Source organism: Lissotriton vulgaris, chromosome 8 (genome assembly GCF_964263255.1).
Source record: "Lissotriton vulgaris chromosome 8, aLisVul1.2, whole genome shotgun sequence".
NCBI lineage: Eukaryota > Metazoa > Chordata > Amphibia > Caudata > Salamandridae > Lissotriton > Lissotriton vulgaris.
Window position 1 is genome coordinate 263842175 of NC_141696.1, and position 16726 is coordinate 263858900.

The following is a 16726-nucleotide window of genomic DNA, read 5'->3' on the forward strand; positions in this document are numbered from 1 at the left end:
GAACAACAATTCCAATAAAATTGACTTCGAAGTATAAATGACTACTGGCTTGCAAGATCCACAGACCGTCTACTTATAGAACACTAATCAAATGTGCCATAAACATTCTGATTGCAGAATATACTAACGAAGCCAGTACCACCTGACCTACACCACCTATTCAAGAATCCAGACGGGCCAATTGTTCAGTAAGTTGGCATTTCAATTTTATTTTTGCCCGCAAACATGCATAGATGATGAGATGGAGGACACATGCATAAATTTGTACATACACGTAATTGTTGGTTGCTTGCGTCAGAACTGCTACTGACTCACCTGACCATGCTATTGCTGTGCTAAGTCTATCACTCAGTAAACAAACTCAAACCGGTTCTATGGAGGGGTGGGGTAAATAAGAACTAACTAAGCATTCAGTGACAGAGGAGGCGTCATGCAGGCCGTTAAAAAAATATGAACTAATACTATCCATCCACCACTATTTCACTAAAGGACAATGTAAGGGCTAGACTCTAGCAATAGCATTAACTAACTTCAGTTCTCTAAAAACTCTAACATCAATAATCAGAAGCCCAAGCTAGAGCTAAGTTACAAACCAGTAAGAGAAGTGGCGAGCAGCACCTGTGTCATACAATAACAGAAGATTTGGAGACGGAATTGATCTGCAATGTAACTAAGCGCACCAGTAACCGTGTTACTTATTCATCCAAGAATTATACACAATACTTATACTACTATGATATATATTAAATTATTAATATTATTAGCTACTCACCAAGCCCCACGACTTCAACACCTAGCAGGTCCAACTGGTCCTGCTCCCTGTCCAGAATGTCTGCCCACCGGTGGGCCAGCTGCTGGTGGGTGCGCCGGATTTCCGAGCGATGGTAGACTGCCCGGCGTACCTTCACCCACCGGCGGTGACGCTCCTCTGGGAGGTAACCGGACCCTGGCCTGCCGCCTGCTGCCAAGGTCAAGGGGAGGTGGCGCTGGATGAAAAAAACCAGGGCGGCCACCTCCGCCTCCCCGAAAAGATTCCGGGCCGGCATCCCTGCAGGTCGCATTCTGCCGCAAGGCAGCCGGCTCTTGGGCGCAGGGGCCTTGCCCTTCGAGCCGGTTCTGCTGCTCCCCTTTGCCATGGTTCTGGGGTGGAGGGGGAGGTGGAAAAGAAAAGTTAGAACAAAAGGAAAAAAAGTTAGGGGGAAGAAGTAGGAGCTTAAATAAAGAAGTACAATAAACAGTCGAAAAGCTAAAGAAAAGGTGGAAAAGTAGAAATAAAATGCAAAATATAAACTTAGGGACAGAGAGAGATAGATGAGAAGTAAAAAAAGTAAGAAAAACTGTGAAAATAGGTAAAGATTGCACATATATAAGGTGGATAGAAAACTAGGCCCAGAACCATAGCATAGAGTGTGAAAAACAAGATGGCCGCGCCCATCGTGACCACGTGGGTAAGTTTGCGTGAGATTTCACGCGAACACGCACTTTGTCAGTGTGAACAAGTAGTTGTGTTCCCGAACAAGACATGCACCGCGCGAGCACGTTATTCGTGACCCGGAAGAGGAAATAGGGGATGCGGGCGGGCGGGACAATTGAAAAAATCAAGATGGCCGCGCCCATAGCCCACCACATGGGTAAGGTTGCACGCTACAATCCCCCGAACACGCAGACAGCGCCCCGAACACGGACAACGCGCTCCCAAGCAAGAAAAACGGCTCGCAAACAGGACCAGCAAGCTTCTACACAAGCTCGCAAAGCTACGTGAAGCTCGCGTAGTGCGAGAACGGCTTTGCGTAGCTTTGCGTAGCGCGACTACGCGTACTACGCCAACCCTTACTGATTAGTAGTACTGGTAATGTAGTTGTCCTTATTACTCTAGTTTGACTTGTATGATTGTATGGATCCTGTCCATAAAATCATGCAATATTTTCTGCTTTGCTTGATCTTGCTCCTGGCCATGGCCATGACCTCCCCCATTTTATATATACTTGTGCTTGCATTTGAATTTTGTGCTTCTTGGTCCCCTGGCATGTTGGGATCTGAGCCTTTTGAGGTGTTGGCTTACTCGTGCCTAATTCTTCTGTTCCAATGGTGTGCACTGTGCTCGGCATTGGGTGAAATGAGGAAGTTAATTTGTCGACCGTCTGTGTAATTACTTTGCATAGTGTCAGTGGGTTTTGGAGACCCTTTGGCGTTGCTGGCATTGAGAAATTGCTGCGACTGGCTCTTTCAAAAATGAGAATTTGCCAGTAGGATTCATTGAGCCAAATATCGAGTAAATTTGCGGTATTAATGGAATTATTGGTAAATTGGCTGCACTACTCTGGGAGTTATTATTATCTGTTTTGGGTTTGGTTTTCCATTTCAAGGGTTGTGGTGGGTTCTTGCGTGTCCTGCCCGACCTCATTATTCCGAACAGTATTGGCGTAAGCCGCCCCTTGCTGCCAAAGGAACTGATGTGGTTATGTCTGGTCTGATTTTGCCGCTGAGCCAATCCGCCTCCACCGGGAGGAGTACGCCTCCTTGCGTTACTCTGTGGCTCCAGCTGCTACCAACAGTATTTTATTTTTTTAAAATTGTATCCAGAAGGAGATTTACATGTGGCGGCGGCTGGCAGTTGGTAGTTGTTTATAATTAATTCCGGGGTTTGCGCAGACGCTTGCTCGCTGCTTTCAGTGACCTCCACTGGCCCTGCCCTTGTCCCCCAGGGTGAAGGGAAGGCTGGGAGTCCCAGTCAGAGTGTCAGGATTGCAGGGGAGAGCAGGGGACCCCTCATTGCACTTCTTACACTCAGCACACACTGCTGCCCAAAGTCCACCGCTGTCTGCCTTCTCTCAGACCCTAGTGGCCCCTTCTTGCCCCTGAAGGTGATGGCAGGGAAGCACTTGGAGATGGCGAGCGACTCTCTTGTGGGGTGGAGTGGGGCGGAACTGATAGTGGCTGATGGAGTGGGTTCAGGGTAGGGGACCTGGTCAGTGACTCTCCTATGGCATCCTATGGCGTCCTTCTGCATTGTCCGCACCGTGCCTCAAGTCAGGGCTCATCTCACCTTACCTCTGGTACCTCTTTCCAACCTCTGTCACCTGCAGGGCAGAGCTGGACAGGGCAGCGGACAGGTGGGGCTTGCAGATGACGGCAGCCGCAGCTTGGTGAATTCTCCGCCCTGGGCTGGTCTGGTTCCGGTCCGGTCCCGAATGGCAGCCGCAATTATAACTGCTGCTGCTTCTCCTAGCCTTTCCCCGGGCCTCGGGCGCAGATCGCGGGCTGGATTTCTGCCTCAACCGGCCATATTGGCTCTGGCAATCAAAGGGCAGACACATTCGGGGCTCTGTGGTAACCTGTGCCCCGCAGCCGGCTTCGCCTCCTGCCCAGCTGTTGCTGTTGCTGTGCTGCGTTTGTGCTGTGCATCTGTGTGAGTGTTGATGCTTGCCCGCTCAGCTCCTGCAGCGCTCCTGCATACCTCGCTCCTGCCCGTCGATAGCGTACCCCCACTTGTGTGGAGGTCGCAGGGGGCAGCGAGCTGGGGGCTAAGAGTCTGGGGCTGCCAAGCTGAGAGCAGCCAGCAGCCAGCATCTCCGTTGCACTTTCCTCACACGCCCATACGATCAACGTGAAGACATGGAACTGGAATTGATTTAACATGACTATGACTATGACACTGTATATATTGTATGGCGCAATATTACACTGAGCACAAATTATCACGAATTATCACTACATGCACTACTGTATAAAACAGACAGCCTTTTATCTTTATATTTAAATTATAGTACTTATAAATGAAGACAATTTATAATGTGCCTTGCAAACTCTTCAGATGGTTTGGATTCCTTTGTCAATCACATAACTTGTAATTGTGTTTGTTGATTAACTCATGTTTACAAATAATAAATACATTGTGGATATTGAGATATAAGTGAAGAAATTAATTGCACTCGAAAGAACCGATTGTTTATCATTTTCATTACTGCCCAGGTTCTTAGGGATACTGGGTCACTCCATTGTTACCTAACTCCCACCCTCTCATAGCAAACAGCAGTGTCCCGGGGGTGGGCACCCCAAGACACTGCAGCAGCCAGCCCTGGGGGTTGGCGATCCCCAGGGCCCTCAAGTGCTCCTGGAGAGGGCCACGCAGCCCCATTCCCACAATGCATAAAGCCCCGGAGGGTTTTAGTCCCCGGGGCTTTTGGGGGCTTGGAGCCCTCCAACAATTTTTTTTTGTAGCCCCGGGGAAGACGGTCCACGGGGCTTGAGGGCCCCTCTGGGCCCCCAACAAAATTTAAAAATGTTGCCCCTGGGATTTGGCCCCACCGGGGGATAATTATAAAAAAAGCTCTGTTTGGCAGGTTTATAAAAAAAATTGTGGGCACTGGGGGTCCTCCTGGGACCCCCTAAGCAGGTCTAGAGGGTCAAAGTGTTTCTAGCCTGTCCCCTTTCTACATTTTGCAAACTTGTTTCGACCCCAAGTTGATATTGCTAGGTATACGTCACACCTTAGAGTGGGGTCTTCATCAGGACCAAGATGCCCTGGGGAACACTGGTTTCATGGGAAAGTTGGGCTGACGCTCACAACTGGAACGGGAGAATGAGGATTGTCACTTATTCCAAATGATTATACTCAGGATCGGTATATATACGATAAAATAAATTCTCTAGCAAGGAAAAAGATGTCAGAATGATCATCAGAATTCATGAAGGTCATTAATGGCCCACCGTCGCTGTATTTAAAATAATACAAAATGGCTTGTCTTTAAAGACGCTTGTCATAGCATTGCGATTCTATTGATGCGGACCACACACAAAGTAGGTGGCGGTATTCATTTTCGACCAGAGCGCACTCACTCTTCAAAAACCGGCGCCTTGGTGTCAACTTCCAACTCCTTCGGTCTTCCGATCCGGGTCCAGTTGTGAGCGTCAGCCCAACTTTCCCATGAAACCAGTGAAACGCCGACAGCTAGTATCACTCACCAGTCGATGCAGCCACCATTTTTATATATTAAATAAGAACATCTTTATCATGGTTTCAATGGAGATTACTTGTTTTCCCCTGAGGCGGAAGCCGGGGCATTTCTCATTGCTAACCTGATTTAAACCTATCCTGTGTGAGAGTGTATGAATTCAAAGCCTCAAACTGTATGTATGGTGATTTTACGACCTTTACAGTCACGCTGACCGGCATCTTTTAAAAAATTGTACATATTTTAATTGCTATATTTTAATTATCGGACACTGACCGCCTGCATGTTGTGACGAGATCTAGTCGTCTCAGGGGTCCCCATCTTCATTCCTTTACCAGTGCAGCCGAGCACAGCGCTCTCGCCGGCTGGGTAAAACGGAACCGCCATCTTGGGGGAGGCAGGGTAGCGTTCCAGCTCCTGGACGCCTCCCGCCCTCCCTCACTACTTAAGGAGTCCTGGTGTTACTTCACTCAGATTACTTGTTTTCCCCTGAGGCGGAAGCCGGGGGCATTTCTCATTGCTAACCTGATTTAAACCTATCCTGTGTGAAAGTGTATGAATTTAAAGCCTCAAACTGTATGTATGGTGATTTTACGACCTTTACAGTCACGCTGACCGGCATCTTTTTAAAAATTGTACATATTTTAATTGCTATATTTTAATTATCGGACACTGACCGCCTGCATGTTGTGACGAGATCTAGTCGTCTCAGGGGTCCCGATCTTCATTCCTTTACCAGTGCAGCCGAGCACAGCGCTCTCGCCGGCTGGGTAAAATGGAACCGCCATCTTGGGGGAGGCAGGGTAGCGTTCCAGCTCCTGGACGCCTCCCACCCTCCTCCCACCCCCAGCTAGAAATGGATATAAGTAAGAGGCTTTCCCGTCCGCGCAGCGGGCGGGCGCAGCGGGCGGGCGCAGCAGGCGGGCGCAGCAGGCGGGCGCAGCTGGCGCGCCGATGGCGCGCCGAAGGCGCGCCTAAGGCAAGCCCGTCTGCGCCCGTCTGCGCCGGACCCGCGCCTAGCGCCGGAACCCCTGCTCCACTTGCCCCAAAAATGTGTTGGTCCTCTGATCAACTTCTTCACCTCCGTCCTAATACTTGTGCCCCCTTTACCTGCTGTAACACTGTTAGCCTAGATACTACTGCTTATTCCTGCCCTCACTGCAACTTTTCTCTTCCTATGGTACCTAGAGCACCGCAATTATCCTCAATAATCAAGGATCAGCCATCCACCATCTTAAAGGCCGCATTAGTCAATTGCAGATCTCTCCCAGCCCACGCTCATGACATATGGCTATCCCTCAATACCCACAATTGGGATCTATTGTTTCTTACTGAAACTTGGATAAAAGACTCCTCCAAACCAGACATCACTCTTGCTACTCCCCCTGGTTATTATTTTACTGGCAATAATCGAGACAACTCTAAGACTGGAGGAGGTCTTGCGATTATTGCCAAATCCCATCTCAAATTAAACCTCACGAAAATTCCCAATCTAGGCCTCATCGAAGCCGCTCACTTTTCAATTTTGGACCCTGCTTGTTCCATCTGTGCAGGCATACTGGTTTATAACCCCCGGCCGTTACCTCTTCCTCCCTTATTACTCTGATTCATTCCATCGCCGATTTCTCTCTCAAACACCCCCATTTTACTGTTTTAGGAGACTTTAATATTCACATTGATAATCCTTCCTGCACACTAGCCTCCTCTCTGTTAGAAACCTTACAAGGACTCACCCTGCCCCAATTAGTGACAGGCCCTACTCATATAGCAATCGATTTACAAAAGGGGGTGGTGATGAACAGAGTGTCTGAATTGAGCAGACCACTCTTACCCAGTCCAAAGATCAGGGCTTGATCCATCACCGTTATTTATCTCACTGCCCCATCCCAGCTCAGAACCTGGCTATATGCAAATCAGTCTGTCCCTGGCCCAGTGCATCATGGGAACAGGGCAGACTAAACTACCAAGCCAATTCTTTACCAGAAAGGAGACAAGCTACCGGGGACCGGTTTCTGGCATTTCAGCCTCTTCGGCCCGGCCGAAGACGGCTGTAATGCCAGAAACCGGTCCCCGGGAGCTTGTTTCCTTCCCAGTGTAAGAATTGGCTTTTGTAGTTTGGTTTGCCCTGTTCCCATCATGCACTGGGACAGGAACAGACTAATTTGCATACAGCCAGGTTCTGAAACTGGGATGGTGCAGTGAGCTAAAGAACAGTGTTGGATCTAGCCCTGATCTATTGACAGGGTGAGAGCTTTCTGCTTAATTCAGAGACTCTGTCCCTCACCACCCCTTGTTGTAATTACTACTCATATAGCAGGCCATACTCTTGACCTCATTTTTTCCAATCTTCCTTCCCTCTCCACCCTCCCCCCCACTCCTTTGACATGGACCGATCACTATCTCATTCCTTTTTCCTTCAAGGCCCCCTCCCCTCCTCCCCCTATCCCCCTTAATCGAGTTAAAGGACGTAAATGGACCAAAGTTACATGTGACTCCCTGGAAGCTCATCTACATTTTCACCTTAACCAGCTAAATGACCTCAATTTAGAAACATTGAGATTCAATTCGGCTCTCTCCGATGCGCTTGACTCGGTTTCCCCTCTGGCCCCTGTCACTTCCTCCAGATCCCGCCCCTCTGCCCCTTGGTTCTCCCCTCTGCTGCGTGAGGAAAAGAGCAAGTGTAAGCAGTTGGAACGCAAATGGAGATTGAACTATGATCCTGTAGCCAAATTGGCCTACAAATCTGCCCTGAGTAAATTCCACAAACTAATACGCTCGTCTATGAGAGCTTACTTTTCTAATTTGATTCAACAGGCGCAGAATTCCTCTAAAACTCTTTTCTCCATAGTGAATGACTTCGTAAACCCTCCTGCTTTGAAATCCCTCTTTACCCCCACTCAAGATCTCTGCAATGGATTGTCTGATTTTTTTCAAGAGAAGATAATTAAACTCTCCTCCTCCTTTGCGGCGACGACTCCTGATCTCCCTGATGATCGCCCCTGCCTCCCCTCTTGTTCTTTTAACTCTTTTAGCGAGCTAACTCCTGATCTTGCGTTAGCCTTATTACGCAACGTTAAGTCTGGTTCCCCCCTGGACCCAGTCCCAGCCAAAGTCATGGGCAATCTCGCCCCTATCCTTGTGAACCCGTTTCTTTCCATCTGGAATGCATCTTTGTTGAGGGGTCAATTCCCCTCAGTTTGGAAACAGGCCAGGCTGGTCCCCATACTAAAAAAACCTGGTGCAGACCCTCTGCTTTTCAGCAACTATAGACCTATTTCTCTCCTGCCTAAACCTGCCAAGATACTGGAGAAGGTGGTACAGAAACAAGTGGCACTGTACTTAGAGTCAAATCAGCTGCTACACGACTCTCAGTCCGGCTTTAGATCCGGCCATAGCACCGAGACTGCGCTGCTTGAAGTCTCTGAAATCATCAGGGAATCAGTGGATAGGGGCGAGGAGGCCATGCTGGTCCTCCTCGACCTATCCGCTGCTTTTGATACTGTCTCCCATAAAATACTTACCACCCGCCTACAGCAGCTATGGGTCGGTGGGACAGTGCTGGCCTGGATTATTTCTTTCCTGTCTAGCCGTTCTCAAAGGGTTACGATGCACCCTTTTGAATCCGAGGACAAACCCCTCCTGTGCGGAGTGCCCCAGGGCTCTGCTTTGAGCCCTCTACTGTTTAATGCTTATGTGGCTCCTCTGGCCAAGGTAGTTGAGTCTTGGGGTGTCAGGGTGGTCTCCTACGCTGACGATACTCAGCTTATCTTTTCCTTTCGAGACCACTCTGACTCCCTCTTTTCCAATTTTAGAAACTGCCTTGGTAACATACGCACCTGGATGTCAGCCAATCACCTTGCCCTTAACACCGACAAAACCGAGGTTCTTTTTTTCAGTAAAAAATCCCCCCCCTTCAATCCTTTGGTGGCCTTCCATCCTGAATACCCCACCCACTCCCGTGAAGGCAGCTCGTAACCTGGGCTTTATTTTTGACAACTCTTTGTCCGGAAATGCCCAAGTCAACAAAGTGGTAGGGGCCTGTTTCTCCAAACTACGCATGATCAGGAAAATCTTCCCCTTCCTCCCTCAATCCTCACGCAAAACTGTGGTCCAGGCCCTTATCACCACCCATCTAGACTATGCTAATAGCCTATATGCAGGTGCCCCTCACTACCTTATTGACCGCCTGCAAATAGTCCAAAACGCGGCAGCCCGGCTCATTGGTAACATCCCTGCCCGTACTTCAGTCAGAGCCTACCGAGAAGAACTTCATTGGCTTCCCATTTCACGACGCATCGACTTCAAAATTCTGATCCTGACATTTCGGGCTATTCATGGTACTGGCCCGCTTTATCTGAAAAAACGTCTTAAAATTTCTGTTTCAGCTAGACATCTCAGATCCAATAACCTTCGTCTTCTGTTGGTTCCAAGATTCAGGCTTTCTCGGACTGGCGGCAGATCTTTCACCGTCACTGCCACCAAGATCTGGAACAGCCTCCCCCTTGACCTCAGGTTTTGCGAATCTGAGCCAGCCTTTCGTCGCAAACTCAAGACCTGGCTGTTCACTAAGCGGTAGGACTTGGCACTGTCAGCCCCTCGCTTTTTCCCATTCCATTTGTGAGATATCATTCTGGTTACTCTTTATGGGGACAGTCATGTAATCTTAGCGCCGGGACACCTCCATCGGAGGTAGCTGCGCGCTCTACAAGCTCCATAAATAAATAAATAAATAAATGGTTTCCTTTTGAATTTGAGTATTAATGACTCATTTACTTGTGCTGGCTCAGAGACTTGAAGCCAGGTTTATTGATTGTTAAATAATCATATATGAACATTAATGTCACAATGACCTACCTTTCACATCCTTTTCCAACACAAACACCGTCCCTTTACCCTCCCTTCTCCCTGGGGCACTGCAGTAATTATGTTATGAATTTGTCATAAGAAATTTGAAACAAGCACATTGTGAATAAACAACAGTGTGCTGAAATAATTGTTTTTTAAGATTGTGTGTTTTAAGTTTGTTTGTGTACTTGAGATACTTTCCCACTGGGACCCCCTATTCGGTATCATACAGCGCCCAGGTCCCTAGTGACTTTATTGAGTAAAACCCCCTCCTATATAATACTTTATCCTTTTCAGGGGGCCCCTTTTGTATTGGTCTACATCCTCAATTTGTACAATGGCCTAGTGTACAGCTTCATTGGCAAAGTACCTAGTCTGAAATTGAAATATAATAATTTTTTGAAAGGGTTTTATTTATCTAAATTTGGTTCAAAGATAAAATAAGGCTCAAGTTTCCACAACTGCTCTAGCTTCCGTTCCAACGGATTTATGGACAGATATTGCCAGAATCTGTCTTTCACATCTGGTCTAGTGCCTTTCATCACTCTTTTTGGTTCAGACCCGCAGTCATATCCTATAGTTTGCTGGATGTTAGCCATGTGACTCTACTAGGGTAATTGTTTCCTTTTTGGCTTGGGTCCAGACCTCTCGCACAGTATCCAAGTAGGTTTTCAGCTCAAAATTAGTTCATATTATTACCCAATATGGGATGGAGCGAAGTGCTGGCTGCAGTTAAATACATTTAACACCAAGCGTGTGCTTTAATGCATCCTTAGGAGTCCCTGGACCAAGCAAAAAATGGATGTAGGAAGTGTTTGTCAAGAGGGCCAGGATTGTGAAGGGGAGGATGACACCTTGGCACTCAGCGAAGGGAGCAATTACGGACTCAGGCAACAATGACTGAGTCATCCGGAAATTCCACCATTGATGTTGATAACAGGAAGTGGTAAGCAACTTCCACAGGAGGTACAGAATGTTGCCCCTTTAAACCCACGGCAGCTTAAAATCAAAAGTCAGACGCCAGCAAGTATTGAGGGGATCAAACTTCTCAGCAGACAGGGGACAATTAGAAACAGCCGGACCCTGAGAGAGAGGCCAATCAACGAGGATTGGGACAAGTCAGAGAAGACAAGTGAGAGTCAGAGGTTCACTGAACTGGCGCTGAGTCTAGCCACGTTCCAGGAGGAGCAAGCCTCCAGTAGGTATGAACCCGTCTCCTGGGCAGATAGGGGAGGAAGGAGAAACTTAAGGGAGCGTATGCTAACAGCTCAATATTTCTCCTCAAAGTATTATGAGCACAGACTGGGTGAAGGTGATGGACGATTGGAAAAATGTGCAACAGTAATACCTCACACCCTTGACTAGTAGAGATGTTTTATTTCTTCTTAAATAAACCCTGTCCACTTAACTTTATCTTCATCTTCCTACATGGGGCATGGGAGATACTGGTGGACCTGACATCCCCATCACCTGGAAGACAGAAGATTTCTTCAATCGAAATCGACGAATTATGGGTTTGATGCTTCTTTTGTTATTCATGTATTAAATTAAAAATAGATATAAACTGTGTGATAAAGCCCACTTTACTACATTTGGTGGAGGATGGGGCAATGGTCTGAACCATTGATACAAATGGAAACCTTTATCCAACAACTAGTTCAGGGCCAAGAAAAATTAGAATGAGCCCTAGATAAACAAATGGCTTCTGCCAAAGCTGATCGAGAACTATGAAGAGACGCTCTTAAAACTCAAGTGGAAGAAATGCACAGGATATCAGAAGACCAGTACTAATTGACCTCCAGCAATATTGGAATCAGGAGTACCTCCAATACAGGACCAAATATTTCTTTACAGATGCCTTTCTTCTTGATTTTGAGCAAGCAGATCTGGTCTGTAAATGGCCCAAGGATAAATGGCCTTTTGTTTTAGCCCCCCTTTTCACGGGAGAAGCATAAACCATATACAAGATAGCTAACGCTCAAGGGGGCACCACTTATGAGAGTATTGAAAAGCTTATTCTAGATCATTTGGGGAGGGATGTGGAAGCATACAGAGTATGATTTATAAAAGAGAGGGGTTAGCCTGGTGATACTCCAAAAACCTTATATTTTAAGCTTAAAGGGGCTGTGGATAAATGGTTAAAACCACAGGAAGACAGCAAAGAAGTAACAATGGAACAGATATCTCTTAAACAACTGTTAGAAGCACTCCCAGTCAATACACAGAAATGGCTGAGACAACACACACACCTAACGGCCGAACAAGATGTAGAAATGGCCACAACATTCTCCCGAGCTAAACCAAGAACCTATACCTGGGAATCAGAAAAAAACCCATAAGGGCAATATTGTCAACATAGGAGAGAATTTTGAGAAGACATTTTGCCAATCATACGTGGACTACCCTAAAGCCCAGCACACAAAACCAGAAACACCAGTCTAGAACAGGCCTCAATGTTTTGAATGCGGTGACTGGGGCCATATAGCCTGATTTTGCCCCACTAAGAAACCAGGAGAGCAACCTACAGATATTAGTTATATCCCCAAATCTATCTTGTGTACCCAAGGCTTTGGACCCAGTTTTTATGTAAGTTTGAGGGTGAGCGGGAAAAAGGTAACAACCTTGTTGGACACTGGGTGTAAGCAGTCAGTTATACATGGTGGTTTAGCCATTCCTGACAGATAATCCCAGGGAAGGTTGTGAGCATTAGATACATACATGGAGATGTGAGTACATATCTTGTCACCCGACTTACAGTAACCACTTTAAAAGGAAAACATAAGAGCATTAAAGTTGGTGTCCTACGAAATTTCCCAGAAGACCTTATTTTAGGACTTGATAGCCCAGATTTCCTGGAAATGAATGTGACAAATATAAAATATGATCACACCAGAGAAGAAAAAAACCTTGACTTCATTCCTCAGAATCCATTTATCACATCAGAACCCTGTATAATAGACTGGGATTTCGAGTTCTCTCAAATCAATGACTCTACCTTTCAGAATCCATGTCAAGAGGCCTGAAAAAACACCCCAAATCCTTCCAATTCCTTCCCTCAGTTTGTTATATAGAAGGTACTTTTATACAGATTAGGGAGACCACAAGGTCTCTCAATTGTTGGTTCCCCATGATTTCACAAACAGATCATGTTTTTTGCACACTCCCACCTAGTACCTGGTCATACTGGAACTCAAAGAAACACCCAAGCCAACCTGCGTCACTTCTACTGACCTGGAATATACACTAACATAGAAGGGTATTGCCAGGAGTATGACGAGTGTCAAAAAAGGAATCCTCATTGACCCCCACCAGTACACCTCCAACCCCTTACTATCATAGGAACGCCCTTTGAATGCATGGGCATGGACTTAATAGGTCCTCTAAAGGTAATTGATATGTTTTAGTAATTGATGACTACGCAACACAGCATCTAGAAGCTATTCCCTTCAGAACGACTACTACTAAAGTCATAGCCCCACACCTCATTAAGGTTTTCCCTAGGGTAGGAATCACTAAGGAAATCCTTACCAATCATGGAAACCCTTTTACATCTTAGTTAACTAAATAGGTTTGACAACTGTTGGAACTTACTGATATTAACACCTCAGTTTACCATCCTGTATTGACCGGATATTTTGTCCTATTTCTGAGAGATGGTGACTTTAGTCTACTACTATCTTAGTATAGTGGATAGATCCCTATTTTCGTTTTATTCTTAGGGTTAGCCTACTGACTTTGGCATAATATTATGCCCTTTCATCTTTTTCGGGCCTGAAGGCCTACATTAGAGGGTTGATCCTTTATTTCTGACATCATATTACCTATTGGTAGGGCTTGCTTATGTATTTTGATAGAGCTATGCGTATCTTTCATCTTTTTCAGGCCTACAAGGCCCAAACGAGAGAGGCTCCATTTTGTTTACTGCCTCTGCTGCTCAAGGCACTTGTAGGTCAAGAGTGATGTTTTAGTTATGAGCTGTTGTTCACTAGAGAGGAACCGGTCAGAGCTGGCCCTTTTCGGAGGAATGTAAGCAGAGCTCAGGTTTTAGACAAAACAGCAGCTGGCCACTGTGGGAGCGTTGGAGGCCCGGAGCATAGTACAGGAATCTGCTGGGCGGCAGGTTACTCTCTGAAAATTTCCATGAACGAATATCTCTTTATATTATTGAGGTGTAGAGAGGAGAGGTGAGCAGTTGATAGTAGGCAGTTGCAGTTGATAGTTGGAATTTGGAACGATCGAAGGCTAATGATCTTTAGGAGAGACTGAAGTTACATTGTGAGTCAGTCTGTTAGAGCAGTTGGAGATATTAAGATGTCGGAGTTATAACAATCAGAGTGAAGAAGTTAGTTGAGCGGATGGTTTGCAGAGTGGCTGAAACTATATCATTAAATTGAAGTCTGGAGGTGAAGACAGTTCGTGGGAGAGAGGAAGTCAGTGCAAAGTGATCGATGCACAGCTGAGAAACAGAGAAGAAGACAAGAGAAGGGTTCCAGTGCTTTGAAGGAGCACAGCGGTGCAGACGTGTATCCGTGGGTGCAGAGTAGAATCTGAGATGAGCCAAGGCACAGACAAGAGAGGGACCCAGATGACAGCTAGAACCGGACTCCGTAATTATAAGGTGATGTCTGTCCTGCTATTATAGTTGGCAAATATACTAACTCTTTCCTTTACTTTTCAGGCAATGCTTAGATTGTTAGGTAGTATTGTGACTTTATAATACAATGTTTTCTTTGTTTGTTATTGTGTAATAAAGGGACCCCAGTTAGTAACGAACATATATTTATTTGAGTATTGTTTCTATTAGAAAGATAACCTTTCTTTACAGCCAGGTGCCAGCGTATTAATCAACCCCGACTTGTATTGAACGTTTGTATTAATCCCTCCCAACCACTTTGTGCTCCTTCTTGAAGCTTTGTATCCTGTACCCAGGTTAGGGAGGGTTATTTGGGTATACCCCTTTTTCTTAGCATATGCTACAACTGTTTACACTTGTTAAAGTGTGAGGGTATTTAGACAATTATACATAGTTATTGTTTTGTTTTTGCACTGTTTAAATTATTGTTTGATCACAGATATTGTAGTATTGTATATTATTTGAGCAATTTGATTTCTGTTTGTGTCAAGCTGGAGAGGAATACGCTCAGCAGTTCTCTTGATAGAAATGTCCGAACCACATATGGTACAATACACGGAGGAGGAAATTAATAGATTATTACTAATCCCTTCCCTGCTAGGAGCAGATCAGGCTTCTACTAGCTCGCTCAACTCAGATAAAAGTGAGCGATTGATTCAATTAAGAAAGAAGAACACAATTACATGCACAGGTACTCCTAGACCACCTTAAAAGTAATACGATACCTGTAGGCTTGCAAGTAAAAAATATACCGGTTATCTTTACTAACGACAAACCTTATTTATTGGATTTCAGTGGAGTTGGCACTAAAGGCTCACGAGATTGGATAGTCCTCTCCATACAAACAGCCCTCAGAATAAGTGAGGAGGAGTTGAAAGAAATTGAGAGACTTGAGGAGGAGATACGGGCTGACCCTGGAATCCCTGATGCAAAGGCGTTACTAGAATCCATTGAAAAAAATATTCTGGATTTTAGAACACATACCGTGAACCTGAAGACGACTAAAGTAGCGAGGGACATAAAGAATTTCAAATCTGATCTGGTTTACCCCTATTTGAAGGAGGATTTCTTTAAGAATAACAACCCAAGTACCCTAAACTTGCAATATAGGGCTAGATCAAGGAGACATTTTATTACTTTTTCTGATTCCTCCTCAGACTCCGATCAAGGGTCAGGGAATTATTATCAGCCATATCAACCTTTCCCAGCCTATTTTCAATATCCCAGAGCCCTTCCTTTTTTAGACAGAGGCCGGAGGAGGAGGGGATTCAGGGGAGAATGGAATGCACCCACCCCACCACCAGAGCAGGGTGTCTTCAGAACACGCAGGAGAACATACAACAGATAAGCCTACCTAATAACAGCTCACAAATGGAGAATGAATTGATCCCCATTTATAACCTATCGAAACATCCCCTAACGGAGACAGAAACACAGATTTTACAGAAAGGTTTGTCGTTCGTCCCTTTGACTCTTCAAGATCCTGTTAATACGAAAACCGAGGTCCTTCAGTTCCTTAGGAAAATAAGGTTGAAAGTCTTTTTTTCGGAAAATACAGTAACTAATGAACCTAATACGAGTGGCTTCTTTTTGCCCTGATAAAACATCTATGCCTGATGAGATTGTTCTCTTTGAAAATCAAGTACTTAGGGAAGTTGATGAATATAACAAAAAAAGAGCATTCTTTAAACCCAATTTTACAAGAGCAGAAAAAGCTGCATTAACTGAACTCTCTAATAACCCCCTTACTATTATAAAACCTGCAGATAAGGGGGGCGGCATAGTGCTGTGGGACACAAGCGAATATGATAATGTAGTTCTGAATCAACTCAGGAATCCTCAACATTATCGTCAAATTTCAGATAACCCTACTGCGAGCCTAAAAGCCCAGATCTTGCATTTAACTACTAGAGGCCTGGAAGATGGATTTATTTGTAAGAAAGAATATGAATACTTGAATATAATAACAACTAAAATTCCCAAGATTTATGTTCTACCAAAAATACACAAGAACACTCAACAACCCCTCATTGCGACCCATTATTTCGGCTTGTGGAACCCTTTTAGAACCTCTTGCCAAATACATTGACGTGTTCTTGAAACCTTTTGTTCCTTTGACCCAAGCGTATATTAGGGACACTATGGATTTTATTTCTAAAATAGAGGATTCAACATTTGATAGTGACCACCAGTTGTTGGTCACTTTCGATGTCGAAAGCCTCTATACAAACATACCTCAAGAGGAAGCGTTATTGGTAATGAGGAAAGTGCTGGATGAAAGGCCTAGACCTCA